We start from the raw sequence: 13,486 nt of genomic DNA, 5'->3' as shown, positions 1-13,486 counted from the left end.
AAATTCTTTGAAGTGGCAGGAACTTACATTTTCAGTTTAAACATGACCCACACGAAAAGAAAGCACTGAACTCCCTCCCTCCTTGAAGGGTACAGTATAGAGTTACTGAAATAGCACCTCAAAACCCACCATGTAATGATCCTTATAATTATAAGATATTAAAATATAGAATAATGTCCCAAAATAAGATTGCTGCCATTTTACAGCTGAGATACTCTGCTTGTTCTATTTTGGCGCATGATTGTTAAGTATGCAGATTTGAAAAGTTAAAATCAGTATTTAAGGTCTCACCTTCCCGTCCCCCTCACCATGTTTGCCTTCATTTTTTGTCTCTCTTTAAAAACCATTGTGTCCAAAAACATCCTTCTGAATGATTTATATGTAAATGTGTCACAAGAACAAAGGATACAGCAGGGATGGATTATGCATAACAAATGCTATTATTAATGAAATATGCATCTCTGAATATATGTAAACTGAAGTCGAGATGCAAATTATCCTTCCAGTTCTGTCTACATAATGGCATGGCATTTGCCCTTCATAAACCTTTATAGACTGCAGTGCAATTGAAGTGGATTAAAACAGGAGGTTCACCGCTAAATCTAATGGTTATTAGGAGGTAGTTTTACTGGCACCCTGCTACTGGGCCTTGTTAACAGATTATCCTGTAGGTTCGGCACAGCCTTTTAGGAAAACATGTTCCTGACAGTCTAACCAGCAGCTTACAGATTCAGTATACAGTACAGGCAACATACCCTGGAAATAACAGAGTCTTTCCAAATAAAACTCCTGAGAGGATGAGAAAAGAAGTGTGAAACAGAACCTCAAGTCCTCTTTGATTACTAGGAAATTATGTGACCCGGATGTTTCTCAAGGTCTTAGAAAATCGGGACCAACAACATTGCTGGGCAGTTCACACGGCTCCAGACACACCCAACTCTGTGGCGAGAGATGTTTGAACTTCACAAGCACAAAGGTTGGGCAACCAGGCGGTTACATTACCACGACAGATCTGATTAACCCACCGAGACCCTCTACCTGTAGATCAATGCTTCCGTCTGAGCAAACTCACGATCTAAATACGCCAAATTAGAGAAAAGTACTTTCATAACAAATTTAAAATACATCAACATCTGTGGGGGAGTTTCTCAAGATTTATTAAAACCTCTTCCATTCTTTCAGCATTCGAAAAACTTAGTGTGAATGAAGGTTATGAAATTATAATTTATTTTTTTAAGTCACTTTTATTATTATAATTATTATTATTATATTTCTTGGCAGGTTACACATTTTGTATTGTTATTTTGGAGAATGTGATGGCCAAAAGAAAGAACCATAAAAGACACAAATGTAGTGAGCACTGAAAGTATTACATCTACCAAAAGCAACATTTGTAACAGTAGTTTGCATCTGAAAATCCCTTCTTACTTTTGAAAATGTGTTGTCCTGTGGCACAACTGCAAGTGACTTATAAATAGACGACTGCCTCAGTTACCAAGACAGCTACTACGAGACCTCAGTGAAGTGCTCAGCGGCACCTCTGGTCCAACCCGCGCTGCCGGTACGAATGCCATGTTCTGCCCTGGCATTCACTCAGACGGCACCAGCAAGAACTGTGACCCCCAGCCTTTTTACCGACACCTCCTGGGAGCAACGCTGATAACTGCCGTTGTAGACTCACTTAAGTAATATGTATACCGGCACGCACACCCGTCTTTAGATTAGCCTGCAGACCTTTCACAAAGACCCGCGTGCAAACAATTGTGGAACGTCACCGACATGCCATTGTTGAAGTGGGTGATGGGGATCATAAAAACTAAAACAAATAGGGCCTAAACCCATTTATATAAAAATAATCATAGTATAATTGTGTAACAGTATTGAAACTGTTATACCAGTCCCATAGTTGATGAATGAGTTTTTAATACAGGCAGATGGAAAGAAACAAGGGGTAGGATTTCACTCCTTTAATTATTCAGCAATCTGCAACGAGACCAGCAACTGGTAACTAAATAAACATTTAAAAAATAATAACACCTTTGCTCTTTATTGCCTCCCGCTTAATTTCCTGGAATGAACAGATGTAGTTTTCCCAGAAGAGATGAAAAGACAATCATGAGTTTTTTTCTTTGCCATTGATGATGAATGATTTATTTGCCATTCAGGCCTTCCAGAACTCCCTATAATATCCCTAACAATAGAAAGGTAATGATCACCACAGACACACAATAAGATAATGAAATAAACAGTTAAATTAATATGTTCGTTTCAAGTTGCCAATCTAATACATATGGAATTAACAGACCCCACAGCAGCATTACTAGAATAGCATGCCTAGAAAACCCAAAACTAGGGAAGCTCTGAATTTATTTATAACAGTATGAAATCTTCTGAATTACCATTAAGCAACAGGGATACTGCAAAATCTAGTGAGGAAAAGAGTTAAGCACAACAAATGGCTATTTGGACCATGCATGCTCAAAAAAATAAAAAAAAATAAACACATTGACCAAATCCTGATTAACACATAAATCATTGGTAATAATTACAGACACCTCATGTACTGCCAGGATCTAAACATTGAAAAGGCTATATTTCTAAACATCTGCACATCCCAACAGAAGAGATGTCTCCTAGCAAGCACCTGTAACACTGGAGACAAACACAGAGACATGTTGTATGTGCGTTGGGAAGCCAGACTACCATGGCTCTCTGAGGAGGCGGCGATGGCAGGGTAGATGGTAAAGGAGCCTTTTGTGGGCATGTATGGCTTTTTTCCTTAAGATTTTAAATCACTTTTTTGGAAAACAAAGATGCCGCATTTCAGGTGTTAAAACTGCCCTTCCAGTATGAAATGAGTGTATGTTTGGAAAGCCATTAAAGAGCCTCCACTTCCTTCTTCAACAACGGGGTAAGGAAATCGCACTTCCTAGGGATGCAAAACTGGATGAATTTCCTAAATCATAGAAATCGCTCCCCTGACAAGTGGAAAGGCGTCACTCGATGTTACAGACAATGTATCGGCAGAGGCCTTGGCAGCTCCAGAGGGGCTTGTGAAGACAGCCAGCCTCGATCACGCTGCTGCTGTGGAGGAACCGGAGTACAGCTCTGCAAGTCCCGGCTGGCAGGAAGATCCGTTGGCATGGAGGAATTTACATTCATGAATACCGAGCAAAATTAAGCAGTCTCACTGTTTTGCAGTATTGTGTTTGGTTAAATCTATTCTATGTGAACAAATTGTTCCGTTTTGTTTCTTAATTCAACAAATGATTTAGTTTTAAACTTCCCTAAGCTTTTTAGACCAAAGATTGTTCCTACAGGAGCTTACCGTGGCACCGAAGAGAAGGTGTTAACAGGGCTATAAATTAGTATGAATGCCTCAGTGTGTTGCAGTAAGCGTGCGGAGCTGTAAGCAAGAGAATAAAGCTCTTGTGGAAATAAGTTGCATTTTTTTCCACTGAAACTGCAGCAGGTTCTTATAGACCCACTGTCTGACCTACTTTTTCACAAAGAAATTTGTTCTCCTTGAAAACCTGACCATATTTCCCACTAGCAGATTCAGAGGCTTTTACGTCAACATACTACTTGCTCTCCGGAAAAATGAAACTGTGCTCATGCAAAATGCCTTTTTTTCCTTCCCTTTTTTCTAGTTGAGCTACTAGAGACACAGCAGAGGATAACAGATTGGCTTTAACCCAAGGTAGTCAAATTGATTTGTGGGGCACAGATTGACTAGGCTGTATCTTTAGTTTAGTTTAGCTTTTACAAAACAAAAATATACGTTTAATTAAATTGGATCACTAAAGTAAATATCAGCTTGGATCTTCTGAAGGCAGTATCAGTATCCATGCACTTACATCACATTTTGTAACTCAAAGCCATTTCAGCTCACTTGTTCAATCCAACTTCATGAGGCGTCGTCAGCAGAGAGATGAAGTGCACAGTGTGAACTCCAGGATGAACCGATCATTTCTGGATAAACCACAAACAGTGGACATGTGAGCAAGCCCTCATTATGATTTTATCTAGAAAATCAACAAAAACTCACATTACACAGTTGAAAACATAGGCCAGCTTGAATTGGTTATGTTTTAAAGAACTCAAACGAAAACATTTCAGGATATCGTTAAGCACCCATTCTGGGAAACATTGCCATTGGGGATATCTAACATTTCCTAAGAACAATGAATAAAAAGCAAGAAGGATCAAGCCTGGGATCACATCACTGTAAAACACATTGTCCCTTTGACAGTATGCTCAACTGTACAGGCTGGAGGGATGCAAGTGGATCCCTCGGCTGTAAGACAGAATTTCCTCCTCCATAGAGACAGGAGTGATATCACAGGGCACATTCAGAGGTCATAGAGATTCCTGTGGGAATAAGCATCCGGTCTGATGAAAACCTCTAGGAAAGGACTGCTCAGGAAAGCTACACCTTGGTTCCTTATTGATAAACCATCCCCAGGTTTTAAAGTCTAGGGTGGAACAAACCTGCTGTGGTCACGTCACACAATTTGTACTACTGATCACACATGGTGGAATTTCTTCTACATTTCCAGACTTCTCTCAAACATAGTAAAAAGGGCTGGGTCTACAAGATGAAAAGAAAACCTTCCACTGCATCCCCCAAAAACCATGATGAGAAGCCAAGAAGTGCCACAAAAAAACCCAGCTAAAACTAACAATTACAAGCATGAATTTAAAATCAGTATTTCTGCCATCGTCGTGACATTTCTAATTTGTTCAATATCCTCATGACCTACAAAGATTGTGATCTCGTGATATTCAACTGTTTCAGGAAATGTGCGAGAAGGTTTCTCAAAGTTGAATGTAAGGAAGTGGCCAAGGGAAATGTGTCAATGTTGCACCTGCCTGGGGGGTGCACTGCCAGTTATTCTACTGTACCATGTTTCTGGAAGAACACTTGTTTGCTTCCTCGGTGCATTCCTAGCTATGCAAAGTCTTTCCAGAATATATTTTTACTGGAACCTTTGCTTTATCTGGAAGTTGTTCAACAATTTAATGCAAGAACTAAAAAAAAAAGTCTGTAAGATGCATTCTTTTTTTTTCCCCCACCGTAAACACATACAGCCATCGTTTCTGAATAAAATCAAATCCCTTAACTTGAAAACGTCTGTCTGTGCAAGTGGGGGAGCAGCGAATAAAACAAACAAGAGGAAGAGCTGTGGTAATATGCACACTCCCAATCAGAACTGACTCGGAGATCAGAAATAGCGATTAGTGGAAACGTTGTTGTTTTGCCTGTTAACTGGCAACAAGATTTAACTCCATCTACATATTGTAGTACAAAATGCTTACCCCCTATAGTCCAGACATCAAAAATGTATTTACTTCAACCTGTAACAAACACAAATGTCATATCAGCTCTCAAAATATTAACAGTCTAATCAGTTGCCTGCAGGGATACATCTGCAACAGACTTTTTCATAAGCTACAATAAATCTACATTTTCCAAACTATGAAAAAAAACTAATGGATTACATTAATTCTTTCCCTGTTGGATATTTCAGTAAGTTGAAACTAAACTAGTTTAGCCTTGCTTTAGGACAGTATGAATTACTAATAATTGACATATGTAATACCATACAGTGAATGTATCTAGAATAAACACAAGGAAAAAAAAAAAAACATTGCAAGAACAGGTGTTTGCAATAACTCCTACTCTGATGGATTTAACATTCACCAAAGGTTACACCCTATTACATGCAATATGTATTTGATTATTTGAAAATAAATAAATACCAGGGAACAAAACTACAGTTTGTTCTGTCCAACACAACTGATCTAAGCTTGTGTAACTGGGAAATACTGTACGTCTGGTCTGATTAGTCAAGCTGCAATCTCCCACATGTTAGAGATGGAAACTTAGCTAATTAGTTAATACCAGTATCTCCATCCATTTGCTTTTTGCCATGAATACTGGGTTCTGCAAGACTATCTGCTTTAACAGCTAAATAATGGGTGTGGGGTTGAAATACGAGAGCCGTATCTTGTTAAGGGGTTGACACTTCAGCATTAAAGCCCTGTACAAAAAAACAACAATCCTCCTTTCCTGGAAGTGGGAGAAGACACCAGGTCCCAGTTGATTTACTCTGTGGGATTGACACACACACGCACACACACTCACAGACAGACACAAACACACACAGACAGACAAAAGCAGGGACTCAGTGACTGATTCAGCCTTACAGTACCAAACACTGCCATGGGCCTCCCAACCCATCTGCTATTATAATAACTGCCCTGGGCTGTCGCTTCATTGTCGTTGCAATACTGCACGGGCCAGACCTCGGAAAAAAAAAAAAAAATCTTCATACTTCATTAAGGCATGGCTTGCATGGGCTCCGTAACCTTCACTCCTCCTGCGTGCCTCACAAGGTGCATTGTCCTCCGATTGCACAGCTGACAGTACAGCCATCTGGACAAAGTGAGACAGGGCCAGAGAGACCTCACTCACTCTAGTGTTAGGACACCCTCTCCCAGACCACCTCAACCTTTGAGGTTAGTGTGTCTTGGGGCAGAATAACACTAGCCTCAAAGTCCATCCCTCCTTCCACCACTCTCCTCCTTCCCGGGCACTAGGCCGTTTAAGGATTGTAGTGTTCTTTTCTGGGACACACGGTTACCTAATTTGATGCACTTCTTAATTTAATACAAGGCTTAAGAACTGTAATCTTGACATTGCGATCCCGGAATGTATTATTAGATAGACATTTCAAGTCCGCCTCGAGCGCCCTCGGTGGCTCCACTTCGAGTACCAAGGCAATCCGATACCCACTTTGCTGCTCTCGCGCCATTCATTTAATGAGAAATACCCACTGGTGGCCATTTGTTTTGATCCCTAATTAGCCGGGTAACACGCCCTCTTTTTGGAAACTTTTGGCTAACAAATGCACTTGCACGAACTGACACCAGTGAAAAACGATCCTGACTTATTATTTTTTTCCCCAACCACAAGCAGCATCAAGGCGTATCCAGGGTTCAAGTCTTCCAACGCGATTAAATAAAGGACGGAGAACACCACAGTGACCATTTCTGGAATGGAAACACCACCGTGTCCTGCAGAGGTTTATTTATAACCTGCCAAACCAATAATACAAATAAAGACCAGTCTGTTCTTGATTACACTTCACTCAGACGGAGGGGTCACACCAGACGACCTTAGCTTCCAAATGAGCAGCCCCCCCCCCCTTTTTGTTTTTATTAATGAATTTATTTTTGGACTAGACAACTTACTGCCAAGTAAACAAACAAAAAATGGAAACAAACACAACTGAAGACACTGATGTGAAATAGTGCAAAAATGACACACAAAAGCAGTTTACTGTATCGTACAGGGAGGAACAAAAGTGGACAAAATGGGACAAAAGACTGACTCTCCAGATGCTCTTCTGGGATGTATGCAAATCAGTTGATCCTTTAGGAACAATACAAGCCTGCCATCAATTACCCCCCCACCCCCCACCATCTTTAAAGGAAAAGGGGCATTTACACAACCTTATCATAAAATGCATGTTTAAACCCAGCAGGAAAATGACTCAGACATATGGCTTACTATGACGAAACTGTAGTGAGCTTTCGTGAACAGTGCACTGACGAACAAAGAAAGAAAGAAAAAAGAAAGTTCACCCCAGATCAGAGACGCTTACATGTCAGTTGTGTTCAGTATATAATAACGTGTAGTCTTTTTCCACACAGAAACAGGACAATAGGAGACATTCACGATGAGGGGTTAACGCAGCATAAGGGGACCCCCTTTTGTGTGCAGCCTGTGGTTCACTTCGCGAAAATCATGTCAAGATGTTCAACTACAACATACACGACGGTCGAAAGTACATTATTAAAATAGCAAACCGAGTGATTTTGTCACACCTGGCTTCCTCCACACAGCACTGAAGACGGCGGGAAGTAGTGCACATACTGATCTATTTCGTTTATTTGATAGGTCTCTTTACTACAGCGATCTGTCAAATGCCCAGCCTATCAGTGTGACACAATGTTTGCACACAGTCGTGCTTTGTAAGACGATGCATAATAAGGAGGAGGACATCAACAATGCTTCTTCATTTTAGGCTATTTGGGTATTGAGGCGATCAAATAATGGGACAGGACGCGCAATCTCGGTCCTGTCACTAGTGTAGCACGGCGGAGTACACCACACTGCTCTTTATTTATGTCACCTGCCTGAAAGAAATTGGACACAAGGATCAGGCAGCACAAAAGAAAAGATGCAAGAGTGCCTGTCTTTCCACACTGTTGCCATCTACTCACAGCGGCGGTGTCGTGACTCCCTCTCGTCGCGGCTGGGGCTCAGGTCCGCTCAGCAACAGCTCCTAATGCCTCGTAATGTAGCGTAGCAGGGAAAACTTGCTGTAACAAAGGCAAGTGAGCACAGATCCTCGACTGAAGCGAACCGAGAGCAGCCACATTGAACTTCTGCTCGGTCTCTCCCCCGCCTGTCTTTTTCTTCTTCTTCTTCTCTTTATTTCCCTTCAATAATAGATCGATGACACGACCCGAGTGCGGGTAATCGGATCTGACCATAAGCAGTGTCTGGCCCCTTTAGGTCAGAGTCACACAAATACCTGCCGCGTCACTCGTGGCGTCGCGGGGGCTTGTGGGGCGTGTAGTTCAGATGCGTTTTTCCTGCCGTGCGCTATTGTGATGCTGGAGGAAGTGCTGAAGCCGGACTACAATTCCCGTGATGCTTCTCTACGGAAAGACAAAGGAGACGGTTTAGGTCAGTGCTAGTGATTGTTTGGCTGGTTAAATCCAAACAACAAATGGAAAGTGAATTATTTCAGTGTGATTGTCTACTATTAAAGGTTAAACAAATGTGTCTTCTATATCTGATACATTATATATTTATTTCAAAGCCATTTAAAAAGGATTTGTGTTTTAAATAGTGTGACAAATTCTTCTTCTTATTATTATTATTATTATTATTATTATTACAAAAAAATAAAAAATAAATGCAGGATATTATTTTATTTAAAAAAAAAGATCATAAACAGCCCCTATTATTGATCATTGTATGTAAAACAAATTCCTTGACCCTTCTCTTGGAGTGTAATGGTGAAGCATGCACTCGGCCTGTGTTTGTTGAGATATTAAATATTTATACTTATAGGTCTAAACATTGTAAAGAATGTATGCACCTGAGCTGGTAAATATAGGTCTGCAGCTTCTGTTTTGTACTGGTTCACTTAAGTACCAATGTTGTATGTTTATCACCTTTGTGGAGAAAATGTCCATATGTAAATGAAAGTGGTGTGTGGTTGAGGTATTATCATTTACATGTTTTTTTAAAAAAAAAAAATATATATATATATATATATATAACAGTCCAAAGATGGACAAAATAAGCTATATAATGGATCCCAATAGGTAAAGAAATATCTAGAAGACAACCACATAAAAGATTAAATTAAGATTTGCTGGTGTGACCTGGAAAAGAGATGCTGAAATCGTTTGGGGAGGCCTTAATCCAGAAGTGAATCGGTAAAGGTGATGATGATGATATAATATATGTATTAGTTAGCTGTAGCATGAATGGGTTAAAGTCAGAAATGTAAATAATAAATAGTCTGGCGATAGATAGCTTATTGTGCTGTGCTAGGATTGAGGCTGAGTATTGTTTTCAGTTGTAAATGTGTCTCTAGGGGCACAGAGCAGCTTTGCATGGAAGGCGTTAAATGCAAATCACATAGCCCTGACATCTATCAGTTTATACCAGATCTCTTCCCTGGCCCATCTTACATATCTATTTAATTCTCCAGGGTGTTCTAAAAATGCACTTGTATGATGAGGCCGTATCCAATGTACCTAACCTTAAATGGAATTCTGTACTCCCACGGTTCCTTCAGCAGGGGTTAAAAAAAAAACAACACCGCAAATTCACAGACTGTGGTCTATCAATAAAAATAAAAAAACAGATGCTTGCAGCTCTATTACTATCTCACACCAAGGAAAGATATAGTCATACCAGAGAATAAACCAGTCAACGTTTTATGTGGGGGGGAACGGTGTACAGAACCTAACACATGGAATTGCTAAAAGGAGACAAACGCAGTGTTATAAACGCACTGACACCAACAACGCTGAACAAAAATAGCACACCGCCAGAAAAGTGCAAATCCGTCTGTTTTTTTCCCACTGATGCTACCATGGTGTGCTTCTCTTGCATTCTTCAAACTGTTTAGTCACCGCAAGGAAATAGTGACTGAAACAGAAATGTTCTATATAAATTAAGCAGAACTCCTTTAAACCTGTCCCCTCCCACCACATAAAAAACAGACAACAAAAAACATGAAAGCTTCCACACATTCGGCCCATTGTCAAGTGCATTTTTAAACTGGTCTTTCTAATATCCAACCACCTTAACTGTTGCCCTACCTTGTCTCTCAGAATATGTCTCAAGGGATGCAAGAATCAGGTTTTAAATTCAGCATATGTTTGATGTTCTCTTATCATGAAACGTGTAATTGTTTTATGGTTGACAAAGGAGGTATTCTTGACAAAAGGAAAGGTCTTGACGCACATAGCTGATTCTGAACTTCTCAGAAGTGGGTGAAGGTAACAGGAACATCTGCTCCTTATTATTGTACAAAACAATCTCTTGACTCCTCTGTGCCCTTTCCAGATCTGTGCTTTATAGCCATTTTTATGTGTACATTAAATTATATCCGTCCACTCAGCTATTTCGCTCACGCTCTTTCATTTCAGATATTCAGCCGTCAGCCTCAGATCATTAAGTCAGACACTCACAGCCTGATCAAGGTAGAAGTCAAAATGTTGAGGGATTATAATGATTTACATTTGGAAATGCCAACATGTGAGCCCAATGCTAAGTAGAAAAGGCAGACAGGTATTAATTAAAATATAATTAAGTGTCAATAGCAGTTAAACACCATGCTTATATTTTGGGTGATACTGAGACAAGTTCAGATTCATGACTGAACTTGTCTTGATATCTTCCTTTGCATTTATTTTTTAAGAGGTTACACAGAATTAATCCTCTTAATCACAAGCACACAAATACATATGTTGTCTGTCTGATATTTCTCATTATGGTTACCTTAATAGGAATAATGCAGAGTAGCTTATGGTTGGTATAGACATAATTACAAAAACTAATTCATGTAATGTATTAATGTAAATATAAGCTTTAAATCCCAGTAATAAACACAAGACATCAAAAGTGTCAAACTTTTCCAGAAATGATAAACTGTCATTTGAGCCCAAATCTTCAGTGCAGCTTATCTGGCACAGTTTATCCAGTCATTCTACCTCATTGACCTTGATGACCTACAAACATACAGCAATGAAAGACAAGAGAATGTGTTTTCAGTGCGACATAGGTGTTAGATAAAGTATCAATCAAACAATCCTCCAGACAACAGGGGTTACAGCAGTGTAGTAATAAGACTACATTTCAAGTCCTCAAGAAAGTAATTCTGATGGAGCCTGAATGAAGTGTTTCCAGGGGGATTTTTAGAATCCATTATCACTGCATTTGCCCGGGCACAGACAGAATAAAACATGCCACACTGAGCTCTACACATCCAATTTTTTTTTTTACTGTTTTTACAGTCTACTCTCAATGATCTATCTATCTATTAATTATCTTGTGCTGTAGTTCAACTTGTTTTTCTGTGTAATACAATTCAGGTCCAGCTTTTGAAAAAAAATATATTTCCCACATTTCACTAAACAATAAAACATGAAATTAGGTTTTTGTTGTAGTAAATATAACTTCTATTATATGCAGTACAATTATATCATTATTATTACTCGACACTTTCTTTTATGTTTTATCTTTTATGTTTGCTCTTGGCTGAAGGCTACAATTTGACTTGCAACATATCAAACAAGTGAAACATCAATCCCCACTCCTTAGACGCTAGTTATAAATGAAACTCTGTAAGGATATTATTGATCAGCTGGTGCCCTGTAACCTGTATCATTTGTTAGTTAAATTCCTAAGCTGCAACGGGAAGTGCCTATTAATCACAGACACCTCACCTTTAGAGCTCAGCATTTGTGCAAGTGCCCTGTAACGAAATACAATAAAGGCAGTATTTGTGTTGTTGCACTAACACAACATAGCAACAGCACCCAAGTGCAAATTCTTCTGTGCATGCTGACTAACTTTGGTTAGACTATAATATATGAGGACACTGTTAATCCTGTTTATGATTTCGTGCCATGGGATTACATAATACAAATTTAGGACTAGTGCTAAACCAAATGTTAAATTTCCCCACTGCACTGTTTGGAAGCCAGCCGTCTGCTGTTGTCATGCTGCCATGGACACAGTATCCAAGTACACAGATATGTTTACAGAATGTTTTAAATATTACAAACTTGCAAGGAACAAAAGAAGGATTGGCTGAATTCCATAAGCGTACATTTTTGTTGTGTCATTTTCCCAAGTCTTTTTTATTGGTGTCCAGTGCCGCGCTCCAGTCCTTATTTGTACCGTCACTTTCTGCGGAACAGAGGGGCTGGAAAAAACGAGAGCGAAGGCATTCAGTTGTAAGAACTTCGGCTGCACTTCAGTGTAATTCGAGTCATTCTGTGCTGATTCAACATTTTATGCACGACAGGAAAATTGTGGTGTGATAGTACTGTCGTTTTACACACACAAAAACTTGAACTTGTTTAATTTGTTACCTCTTTCTGCGGGAAACTAACTCAATAAGACACTGGGAAATTATAATCATGTGTCCATTTTGTGTCACATTTCATTTTTTTTCTTATTGGCAGAAGAGGCCCAGTACAATAATCTAACCTTCTAAATATTCTGTGTCCAAATGGTCACATATCAAATACATACGAGGAGGCCAAGGGTCTGAAAACAGCTTCTCATCCTAGCACCACTCCCAGTGTTACATATTGTTTCCTGGACTTAGAAAGGCATGTTCCATCAGGTTTTCAAAAAAGGACAAGCTTGATCACTAACTGCAGAAAATATCTCCATGCCATTTGACTCCAACTAACCCGAACCAAATCACAGTAGATAAACACACATTATACTGTGATACTCAAAGTAAGGTCGCTCTGTATGTTTTGTGCATTCCAGTGTTTGATAAAAGAAAATGACATTGTTGTGGATGTACATTGTATTTTCACACAAATGCGCATACATTTATATTCATATTCTACTAGACCCTTATTAACATAACAATTAGGTAGCACATTTCGCAGTCTAAATGTCCCTTGGACTCATTTAGCATTCATACCAATTGTATACTTAGTTATCATGAAGAAGGTGGAAACATTTGGTTTGCATTGTTTACCTGTCAAATCAAAGTGGTTACCAATAAACAGAGTCCCAAAATACATATTGTTCACATACTGCTGACTTTATAAACTTATGCTATATGTCAAATAAGATAAAATATATCAGCTTGCATTTGTGAAAGAGATTTGTACTGGATTGTCCCCGTTCCTTTTCCACATG

At 39.3% G+C, this 13,486-nt stretch overlaps 1 protein-coding gene across 2 annotated transcripts in view; it reads right to left on the bottom strand.

Annotated features, from left to right (window-relative positions):
* The window catches only part of peli1b (pellino E3 ubiquitin protein ligase 1b), a 38,557-nt gene extending 29,929 nt beyond the window's left edge, over window positions 1-8,628 (bottom strand). For both annotated transcript variants that reach the window (XM_066696529.1, XM_066696530.1), the window contains exon 1: window positions 8,293-8,628. The gene's annotated coding sequence lies outside the window, so the exon portion shown is untranslated. The remainder of the gene's footprint in view (window positions 1-8,292) is intronic.
* Window positions 8,629-13,486: the final 4,858 nt, after the last annotated feature.

The sequence above is a fragment of the Amia ocellicauda genome, chromosome 23 (genome assembly GCF_036373705.1).
Source record: "Amia ocellicauda isolate fAmiCal2 chromosome 23, fAmiCal2.hap1, whole genome shotgun sequence".
Classification (NCBI taxonomy): Eukaryota; Metazoa; Chordata; class Actinopteri; order Amiiformes; family Amiidae; genus Amia; species Amia ocellicauda.
The sequence above is the reverse complement of the archived record's forward strand: the minus strand, read 5'-3'. Positions and strand labels throughout refer to the sequence as shown.